Source organism: Cynocephalus volans, chromosome 7 (genome assembly GCF_027409185.1).
Source record: "Cynocephalus volans isolate mCynVol1 chromosome 7, mCynVol1.pri, whole genome shotgun sequence".
Classification (NCBI taxonomy): Eukaryota; Metazoa; Chordata; class Mammalia; order Dermoptera; family Cynocephalidae; genus Cynocephalus; species Cynocephalus volans.
The window spans coordinates 112,140,815-112,152,272 of record NC_084466.1 but is presented as its reverse complement, the minus strand read 5'-3'; the positions used below and the strand labels follow the sequence as shown (position 1 = coordinate 112,152,272).

General features: G+C 34.2%; 1 pseudogene; it reads left to right on the top strand.

Annotated features, from left to right (window-relative positions):
* Window positions 1-1,050: 1,050 nt before the first annotated feature.
* Window positions 1,051-11,458, top strand: part of LOC134381718 (ATP synthase subunit g, mitochondrial-like) — a 28,882-nt pseudogene continuing 18,474 nt past the window's right edge.

Genomic DNA, 11,458 nt, shown 5'->3' with positions numbered 1-11,458 from the left:
AATAAAAGCTGTAACAGCGGCTGGGTTGGGGCTATTTGCCTGAGAGAGCAGTGGCCCCCCGTTCTTCACCTGCATCTCATCTGCTATGTCTTCCTTCACGTCTCCGGTCATTTTAATCAACACACATTATGTGAGTATCTTTGTAGTTAAAGTTTGAAGGTTTGGTTTAGGTGTATCTGAATGGAGAACTTAGGTCACATGGTCATGTCACTGTTGCAAGAGAAGCTGGAAAACAAGTATGGAGCATTTTCCATTCCTACAGCTCTTAAAACGGGAGTACGTCATGTAGATAGTTGGAGAGAACTTTCTAGGCAGGAACAACCACCACTGCAATGACCTTGAGGAAACAGCACACCTGGCATGGTTAACACAGAGCAAGCTGGGGTGGACAACGGAGAGGACCAGCAAAGGATCAGGAATGGAAGGGGGATTAGGTGAATCAGAGCTCAGTAGACCATAGCAGGTACTTTGGATTTTTCTCTAAATGAGATGTAGAACCACTGGAGGACTTAGATCAGAGAAGTGAAATGAACTGACTTACATTTTAAAATGTTCATTCTGACTCCTGAGTTGAAGATAGACTGAAGTAGACAAGACGGGAGGTGAAGATGCAGGCAGATGAGTGAGAAGATTGGTGATGGAGCCCAAGTGATGGAAGAAGTAGCTTAGATGTGGGTAGCAGCAGTGGACCTGGTGATAAGTGGAGGGGTTATGGCTAGAATGAGAAAGTAAAGCCAATATTGCTTCCAAATGAATTAAATGTGAGTGTAAGGCAAGAAATATCAATCAAAGATACCTTCCAATTTTTGGTCTGAGCAAATGGAAAGTTAAAGTTGCCATCAATTGGGATACAGGAAACAATAAGTGGGTCAAGTTTAGGTGTATATGGGTAGGAGAAAGCCAGTAATTCCCATTTTGGAACTTTTAGTTTTAAATGTATATTTGATTTACAAGTGGAAATACTAAAACAGGAGTTGGAAATTCGAAAGTGTGTTTGCAGATGGAGATATAAATATGTGAGTTACTGGCCTTTTAAGGGTGTTTCAAGCCATGGTAGTGAATGAAGTCACTAAAAACAGTACCGTGGATACAGAAGAGGTGTCCAAGGCCCGACACCTGGAACATAAACAACTTGGGGAGAAACAGAGGAACTTCCACAAAAGACTGAGAAGCAGTGAAAAGTAAAAAAGAAGAGAAATCGAAAGTGTGTAATATCTAGTTGTAGGAAGCACAGGTAACAATTCTGTGCAAACTAAAATGTGTCCTTTCATCATGGCACAGTACTGCCATCTGCTGGAACAAAATTTCACAAACTATATTAAGATTCCATGGCCCCAAGGTAAATATTGTCCCTCAGAGTCTAGCAGTGGAGAAAGTGTGGCAAGGTGGAGAAAGTATGCCAAATGCTCACAATAGGTTAAGACTTGTAAATACTGAGAACTGACTAATGGATTTAGCAATCTGAAGGATGTGGTGACCTTGACAAATGTAGTTTTGAAGTTGTGGAAATGAAAGTCTAATTATTGTGGGTTTAAGAGAAAAGTGAGAGGAAAGAATTGAAGATAGTGACAATTGACAATTCCATCAAGGAATTTGCTGGAAGGAGAGGCAGAAAAGTAGGTCAGTAACTGATGGAGAAGTTGCTACAAGGGATTGGGGGAGAAAGTAATTGGTAATGAAGGAGAAAGAAGGAAAAATTAAGACAACAGTATTCTGTAATAAAAGAGACAGAATGAGATCTAAGGCACTAAAGAAGGAATGGACTTTAGAGAGAGGTGAATATAGTTTATTTCTAAGGAGAGGTGAGAAGTGGAGCATGTGAGCAGAGATGCATGAAAGAGGGTAGATGTGGTGACTAGGGCCCTTGGACCTTTTCTTCTTTTAACAGCATAATGAGAAGCAAGGTCAGCAGAAGAAAGTGAGGATGAGAAAGGAGATTTAAGAGCTCTCTGTCTAGCAGCTTCTCACCTGCACTAACACTATGGGGATTAAGGCAACCTCAGAGATATTCATACACATGTTGGAGAATACATTTTTCCAGAGAATAGTTAATTGCACTAGCCCAGGCCAAATTATTTACTAGAAAATGCTCCTATTTAGTAATTCTCTATCCTCACAGTGCTGTCCCTTCAACTCATATTTTGACAAATGACCATTTCTTCTGAAAATCACCGAACAGATTTGCATCCCTCTCTGACCTTGGACAGTAAGTAGCATATGTTCCTAAACTCATTTTCTCTTTCTATTAGAGGTACACATTATGATTCTATCTCCAAACTTTGTCCACTGAAAGGGTGATAATACGTTCAAGTGATAAAATAATCACCGCTAAGTTGCAATGTACAAGTATATGTAGAAGTGTGACTTGTACATCATTTGTGAGCAGCTCCAGTGCGAATCTCAATCCAGACTGACTCTATTATCCTTACAACCCTACTTCCCTCTCTGCTGACCCAAAACTTCAGATTACATAGTAACTATCCTGTTCTATGCCTTTAATATTTTCCCCTGTCTCATTATTAATTAGAGAGGGATCATTTTCACAGCTCAAAAACATGTTAACAGTCCCAGCTGCGTTTGCTTTGTATGATTATTATGAGGAATTGGATGAAATAAATGATAAAACTTAATGTGTAATTAATTATCAGGTGCTGGTCAATACAGAATTTCTTGACTCTACTGTTGACACGGCGACAAAAATTTCAGTTGAGTTTCTACCTAATTTCAGCTTTTATCCTTGAATGGAGGATTTCTCCATTCTGCACATTGTCACACTGAAGAAGCCAGTCACAAGAAGTATTTAAAGATAATACTGGTTATTCTCTTACCCAAAGTGGACATTTTGTATCTCCAAGTTTCCAAACTAATGTGTATTATTCCCACTAACTTGTCACCTGTAATCAGATTTTTCTTTTCCTCGGTTCCAATACTGACACAGTATGACCAAAACTGAACCATCATGAGCAATGTTTATCAACTTTTGGCATACCATCACCAGTGAGCTATGGATACGTGTATGTGTGTAGACATGAACTCATCTGTAAATATTATTATTCCTTTCATCTGCCATGTTCTTGTGTTCTTGCCACACTTGACATTAACTAACTTTAAAATACCTTCCAATCCAGTGGGTATAAGTTGATATCTTGTTATTATTTTATTTGAATATTTTCAAGCTGTTAATTAGTTTGAGCTCTCTTCTTGTCTTTATTTCCTCACATAATCCACTGGGTTGTCCGATCTTTTCCTTTATAATTTACAGGAGTTCTGTGTATCTATTACATGATAATCCTTTTTTGGTTATGTAAATTGATAACATCCTTTGACAGTTACAATTTAATCAAACTTTTATTTATCTCTCAGATGGTAGCCATTATTGTTGAGGAATCTTTCAGTTTTATATTGTCATATTCGCCTGATATTTTCTTTATGTTTTTATTATGGGGAGCTTAATTAAGAAAATTTTATACACTAAGTGTTATAAAATAATAATTGTGTATATTTTTGTAAAACATTCTTGGAAGAAAATTCTTTTCTATTTAAGTTTTAAAACCAGACAAAATTTATTTTTAAGTGGTGTCAGAGGATCTTATTAAATTTTTACCTAATATATGCAGTCAATTTTCTTAAGATTATTTCTTACATGATCTAACTTTTCCTTCTGCAGAGTGACATCACCTCTATTTTGTATCACAATTACAAATATGTATGGGTCTATTTTCCTAGTATACATTTCTTGTGCTGGTGCCACAGGTTTTAATCACTGAGTCTTTCAAACATGTCCTAGGGTCTGCCTAAGAGCATCAAATTCTCTTCTTTTTCAGAATTGCTTTGTTATATGAATATCTATTCTTCCATGTGCATTATAATGCACCTCTTCTCCCAAAATATGCTGCTTACAGTTACTTTTAATTAACTGTCATCGAATATAGATTTATTTAGAAAAATTGATACCTTTAAGATATTGACTCCCAATCTGCAAATAAATTATATCTCTCCATTCAAACAGATGATCTTTCACATAATTCATATTATTTAAAATTGATTTTTAAACATACTTTAATTTACAGTTAAATTGATTTGTATGTACTTTTTATTTTTGTTGCTGTTAACAGTTACCTTTTTTCATTGCCATTAACAATGTTTCTATTTATTTGTTGATGGTAGAAGCAAAAAGTAATGATTTTAATATATCAATTTTGTATATATTATTATTATTATACAATAATAATATATACCTTGCTGAGTTTTTTTATTATTTCCAATAGCCCTTTACTTATATGGCATTTTTACATAAATTAAAATATTATGTTCATTTAAAAAAATACTTTTGTGTCTTTTCTTCCAAACAATAAACCACTATTTCTTTTGTTGTTTTCTTCCAAGCTCATTGTGTTGTCCTGATTATTCAGTAATCTATTGAACAGCAGTATTGATAGTGAGATTCTTTTCCTTATTCCCTACCATTAAAGATGATTTTTATTATAGACATTTGCTAGTGTTTACAGGTCAGGAAGTTACCTTAATTTTTATCTTTCTATGAGTTTTTATTAAAACTAAGTGTTAAACTTTAGACAGTCTTTTTTATATCTACTACATTAGCCACATATTTGTCTTTATTAGCCAACTAATTTCATGAATTGCAATAATAGATTTTACAATGTATGGCCATTTTTACACTCCTGAAATAAACCAAGCATTATGTTATCATTTTATCAATAGACTCACTGATTTATTAAGTATTATGTAAATAAGATCTGCCTATGACATTATGTTTCTACTTGCTAATTACATTATCAAAGTTGTAATAACCTCATAAAACATGTGATAGTAATTTAAGTATCATCCAATTGTGGAAGAACTTTTGTTCTCTGCTTTTTCCTCCACATTGTTTTGAATATGTTTGTGGACTCCGTGTAAGGCTAAGCCAGAATGTGTCATGTCTTAGGGAATCTTAACTCACTAGGGCATAATTACAGTCATGCATCACATAACGTTGCTTTGGTCGGTGACAGATAGCATATATGACGGTGGTCCCATAAGATTATAATGAAGCTGAAAAATTCCTGTTGCCTAATGACGGCATAGCCATCATAATGTTTGTACCGCAATGTATTACTCACATGTTTATGGTGATGCTGGTGTAAATAAGCCAAGAGCAAAGTATGTTGAAGAAGAGTGCCTAGCTTACCCATGGGTGACACTCCCCAAATTAGGTCACACTTTTAAGGTAGAAAAACAAGCAATTGACATATTAATTCTACTTTATAAAAAGTGCATTTAAAAATGTTTCCCACCCATCACCATAGTAAAATAATAGTTAATAACAATTGGCTAACACTCCCAGGGTGCTTGCTGAGTGACAAGCATAATTCCTACCTGTAATTTAATTTTCATAACTTTGTTTAGGTGATATTATTCTAATCCCCATTTAACAGATGAGGAAAGTGAGACACAGAGAGACTTAGTAACAAAACTAGAGGTCCCAGTAGAGAATAGAATAATTCATTGCAGTTCACTTTCATCATACACTTTCACAAAATGACAAAATTTCCTAAGGATGCATTCCTCATATCTCTGTACGAAAGCCACACATAACTGTATACCTATGACAGAGGATAAAAATCCCTTCATAGGATAAAACAGAAACGGGGATAAAGATAGATCTTTGATTCAAAATGTAGAAGTTCTAAGCTGTCTGAAAAATAACTCGTATTAAAAATGTTGCAAATCTGGCCATTTGAATTAAATTCATCTTGAGCATCTTTAAGGGGTGCTTATCCTTGACTCTGAATAAATATAAGTAAACAGCTTAAGAAAATATGGCATTATTCCCCTCTGTAAGCATTTGAACTGGAATCAGAAATTGTTTAAAGAGGAAGATCAAGTCATCAACAGAGCCAACAACTGTTAAGTAGAGAAATGTCAGGCAGAATAATCACAATGCTCAATTAGTAACATGATCAGGGGATTACACACTTAGCAAGGAGCACCTTGAGCAATGGTATCTTCTGGAATGGTAACCAGGCTATTTAGAGTGTTAGAATGAAGACTAATGATAAGAATGATGATAAAGATGATTATGAAGAGCTCTAGAGATAATTCAGGACAAAATAATTGAAGGGCATATGCTATGATGAAGTTTAAGTAATGTGCAATTAAAAGTAATATCAGGAAACAATAGTAGACATGGAAAAATACAGAGCAAAGGGGACACTCACCTGAATTACAATATTATATGTTTGAGTCCAGTAGACTGAAAAATTTGATTGTACAATAGGATAGATGTAATACACAGTGAACGCTAAAGTCTCATTTCAATATATGAGAGCCACTAAAAAAATACTTCAAGGTCTTTTGCAGGATCTGTTCCACTGTAACCATGGATTTTAGCTTTGCCCTAACTTTGAAAAGAGTTTCCTTTGCAGCTTTATGTGAGAAAAATACAATATCAAAATGAGGTCATGTAATATAGAATCTCCCTATTCATCAAAATTGTCATTACTGAAAGAAGTGAATCTGGTAGTCGGTCAGTGTGCATAGTAAAAGAAGGACAGGATTGTCTATCCAGGCAAATCAATAGTCAGTCACAGGAGAGAAGAATTTGGGATTGTATTTAGAATACAGAACCAGAACAATAGCAAGATTCTGCTTCTAATTATGTAAACTCCAATGAAAACACTTGTAAAAAAAAAGCCCCAAACAGACATAAAATCTCTTCTTAAAATTTTATTTACTTATTTCTAAACAATAAGATAAAAATGTGGTAGATAGGAAGGCTAATACTGCTAGGACACAGACATGCAGATATCAAATGCCAAATCTTTTTTCTAAATTGAGATTTCAACCATTTATTTTGCTATTTGAATATACGGAAATGATTCTTCTTCTCTCACTTGATATATTTAGTTCAGAGTTCATAGATATAATTACTCCTTAAACTCATAGTTAATGGATTAACACCATGTTAGAATTAGAAAAGAAAGACAGCTGAAAGTTTTCAGCTGTAGTGTATTTATTACCAACAGAAAAGAGAATCTCAAAGAAACTGAATTTTATAGTTATAATGGATTTAAACTGTGTCTAATAATCTTCTGTAAATCTGAGGTAATTTCAAAGGATTTCATGAGTTTAAAAAATGTCAATGTAATGAGAGTTTAAATGAGATGACAGTTATTTTCATTTAAATTATGCAACAGTTATAAGACTATAAGCTGCAAACTGCTAATCACCTAGGTATGAACTACAGAAAATAGAAGAGGATAAACTAACACATAGGAGTGCAAATATTATCCTTAATCACTCTCTTTTTAGTAGAAACAGACAATATATGCTTGGTTTAATATTTAATGACTGATGTTGAGCTGTCATAATCCCAGCTTCTATCTTTTGATAAAGATGCTTATCCCATTATAAACCTAGATTTTAGTTGATCAACCATTTGTCTCAGGATGAGGGAATCAGTCTTGCGTGTGTTAGTTGAAGTTTGTGGTGTGATATTTAGCCTGCAGATTAATCAATGTTACAAGAAAATCTAACTATACGTAAAACAGACCAATATTTCTATACAACACATCAACACATCTTTGGTGCAGTCATGATTTAAGTGAGAATGCTGTTTTAGAAATTTAGTTCTATGTGATTAAAGCTTAGCAGATAATTTTATTAAAAATAAAATCTGATCATATAGAAAACCTGGTATAAAAGAAAGATTTCAAGTTTTAATGAAGTCAGACTACAGAAAATAATATTGTATTGTTTAACTTAAATGTGCTAGAGAGTAGATCTTAAGTGTCCCCACACATACACACACACAATGGTAGCTAGGTGTCCTGATGAATGGTTTAATTAATTTGATTGTGATAACCATTTCACAATGTATATTTATATCCAATCCTCACATTGTACACCTTGAATATATACAATATTTAATTTTTTAATTTTAAAAGCTGAAATAAAGGAAAGATACCTGTCTTCTCTCTCTCTCTGTCTCTCTGTCTCTCTCTCTCTCTCTCTCTCTCTCTTATTCATTAAAAATTATTAAGCATTCTCTCTGAGCCATATCAGGAATTTGTACTATATCAGGAATTTGTACTCTTTTTCAGTAGCTGGGTGGCTGCAAATTACAAACATCTTGAGCCTCAGATTCTTGGTATTTTAATTGGGTTAATAAACCCATTTTAGCAAACTTTTGGGTAAAAAATAAGATAAATGCCAAACAAAGATAGGTAGTCACTAAATAAAGACTATATTTACTCTTTCATGTTTATAATTTTAACCTTAAAACTTTTCATTTTGCTATTAAATTTCTACATTTATACCACATAATATGTATGCATTAATATGAAGTAGGGATGATACATATTGTTTTATCAATTTAAATATTGAGTCAAAGACCATTTTGTGCTGATGTATAAGTGATTCTTAAAACAAATATACAAACAAATAAACCTCCATGATTTTGTTTCTTGCAACTTTGTTTAATTTGCTGTCTTTCTAGGCAAGCATCTTTTTTTTTTCTATATATATGTAAATTTTTTTTTTTTAAAGTTTTATTTTGTCGATATACATTGTGGCTGATTATTGCTCCCCCTCACCAAAACCTCCCTCCCTTCTCCCTCCCCCCTCCCCCCCAACAATGTCCTTTCTGTTTGCTTGTCCTATCAACTTCAAGTAGTTGTGGTTGTTATATCTTCTCCCCCCGCCCCCAGTGTGTGTGTGTGTGTGTGTGTGTGTGTGTGTGTGTGTGTGTGTGTGTGTGTGTGTGTGTGAATTTATATATTAATTTTTAGCTCCCACCAATAAGTGAGAACATGTGGTATTTCTCTTTCTGTGCCTGACTTGTTTCACTTAATATAATTCTCTCAAGGTCCATCCATGTTGTTGCAAATGGCAGTATTTCATTCGTTTTTATAGCTGAGTAGTATTCCATTGTGTAGATGTACCACATTTTCCGTATCCACTCATCTGATGATGGACATTTGGGCTGGTTCCAACTCTTGGCTATTGTAAAGAGTGCTGCAATGAACATTGGGGAACAGGTATACCTTCGACTTGATGATTTCCATTCCTCTGGGTATATTCCCAACAGTGGGATAGCTGGGTCGTATGGTAGATCTATCTGCAATTGTTTGAGGAACCTCCATACCATTTTCCATAGAGGCTGCACCATTTTGCAGTCCCACCAACAATGTATGAGAGTTCCTTTTTCTCCGCAACCTCGCCAGCATTTATCGTTCAGGGTCTTTTGGATTTTAGCCATCCTAACTGGGGTGAGATGGTATCTCAGTGTGGTTTTGATTTGCATTTCCCGGATGCTGAGTGATGTTGAGCATTTTTTCATATGTCTGTTGGCCATTTGCATATCTTCCTTAGAGAAATGCCTACTTAGCTCTTTTGCCCATTTTTTAATTGGGTTGCTTGTTTTCTTCTTGTAAAGTTGTTTGAGTTCCTTATATATTCTGGATATTAATCCTTTGTCAGATGTATATTTTGCAAATATTTTCTCCCACTCTGTTGGTTGTCTTTTAACTCTGTTAATTGTTTCTTTTGCTGTGCCGAAGCTTTTTAGTTTGATATAATCCCATTTGTTTATTTTTCCTTTGGTTGCCCGTGCTTTGGGGGTCATATTCATGAAGTCTGTGCCCAGTCCTATTTCCTTAAGTGTTTCTCCTATGTTTTCTTTAAGAAGTTTTATTGTTTCAGGGTGTATATTTAAATCCTTAATCCATTTTGAGTTCATTTTAGTATACGGTGAGAGGTATGGATCTAGTTTCATTCTCCTGCATATGGATATCCACTTATCCCAGCACCATTTGCTGAAGAGGCAGTCTCTTCCCCAGTGAATAGGCTTGGTGCCTTTGTCAAAGATCAGATGGCAGTAAGTGTGTGGGTTGATTTCTGGATTCTCTATTCTATTCCATTGGTCAGTGTGTCTGTTTTTATGCCAGTACCATACTGTTTTGGTTATTATAGCTTTGTAGTATAGACATTTATATGGAACAATAAAAGACCACGCATAGCCAAAGCAATGCTGTGCAAAAAAAATAAAGCTGAAGGCATAACACTACCTGACTTTAAGCTATTCTAGGCAAGCATCTTAAAAGAAGTTTTGATTCTTAGTTCCCAGTTCCTCAATTAATGTTTACTTAAATCATTATACATTATATGAAGTCTTCCTATTCATAGTGCTAATTGTTCTCTCTCCCAGGCATTTGACATTGAACTAAAATCTTGCTTTTTCTTTTTCCTCATTTGGCTATGAAATATGCGTCAGTTCTACTCAATCAAGAACCCTTGTACCTAGCCATCTTCTGCTGCTGTCTTGGTTTTTACCATCATCTTTACTGAGAGTGTAAACTAATTTTATGACAGCAATGCTGACGTCTAGTGATTTATAGTAGATAGGCTGTTAAAAATTAATAACTAAGTTTCTATTATTATCACAAATTCTTTGAGCAATTTTTATTCTCTCTGTCAGTGCAGGAGTGCATGAATTCAATATCAATTAGAAAGCTGGAAAATAATACGCAATAAGAAGCCTGAAGGTAAAAAACAAAAAACAAAACCCCTGAACACCTGCTTTTGAAGAATTAATGCTCTGGAAGTTGTGCTTCCATATAGATCAAATTGAGATGAAAAGAGATCTCAATTATGGCAAGAGCATATTGGTTCAACTGGATGATGTCTGAAAAAATATATCTTTGCCACAAGTTCAAAAAGATCTTGACCAAATAAGGCAGACGTTCAGAAGATAATGAAGTCTGCAGAGAAAACTGAACAAGTTTCTTGGACTCTATATAAGAAAGTTCAGAGAATGAAAAGTCATCAAAATATTTAAAAGTAAAGCTCATGATCACTACAAAATTATGCTATTGAAGATTGTATATATCTGAGAATAAAACGTTGTTATTAAAATATACTGAAACATCAAAATTTTATTTTCATTAGTACCTTACTCTAAGCCTCACTTCCATTTACTCTGTGTGTGTTTGTGTGTATTCTAAGATTAAAGGATTTAATGTACATATGCATTTTTTTTCCAGGATTAAAATCTTTCATTTGTTTTTCATTGCTTATTTGATTGCATCTAAACATACTATGACAAAGATCTGGTTTCAGTTTTATCTCTAAACATTTCCCATAAACACCTAGATTCCAGCTGTATCAAATTTTGAATGTCACTTAAATATCACATATTATTTTAGTTCTCTGGGTATTGCCTTAGTTTTCCTAGAATCACCTTCCCTTATTTGACCAGGTGGAAAACTCCTACTTATTTCTTAGACCCAATTCCAGTATTTGTACATTTTTAAAAGCTTCTCTTGTCCTTTATAGGTAGATCTATATAGTGGCTTTTTTCCTTTTCTTACTACACATTCTTGGTTTTTCAACTTCAGTGTTTTAAGAAAAGTTATTTTTATCATTTTTCGGATGAACATTTTTCTGCCCCAATGCC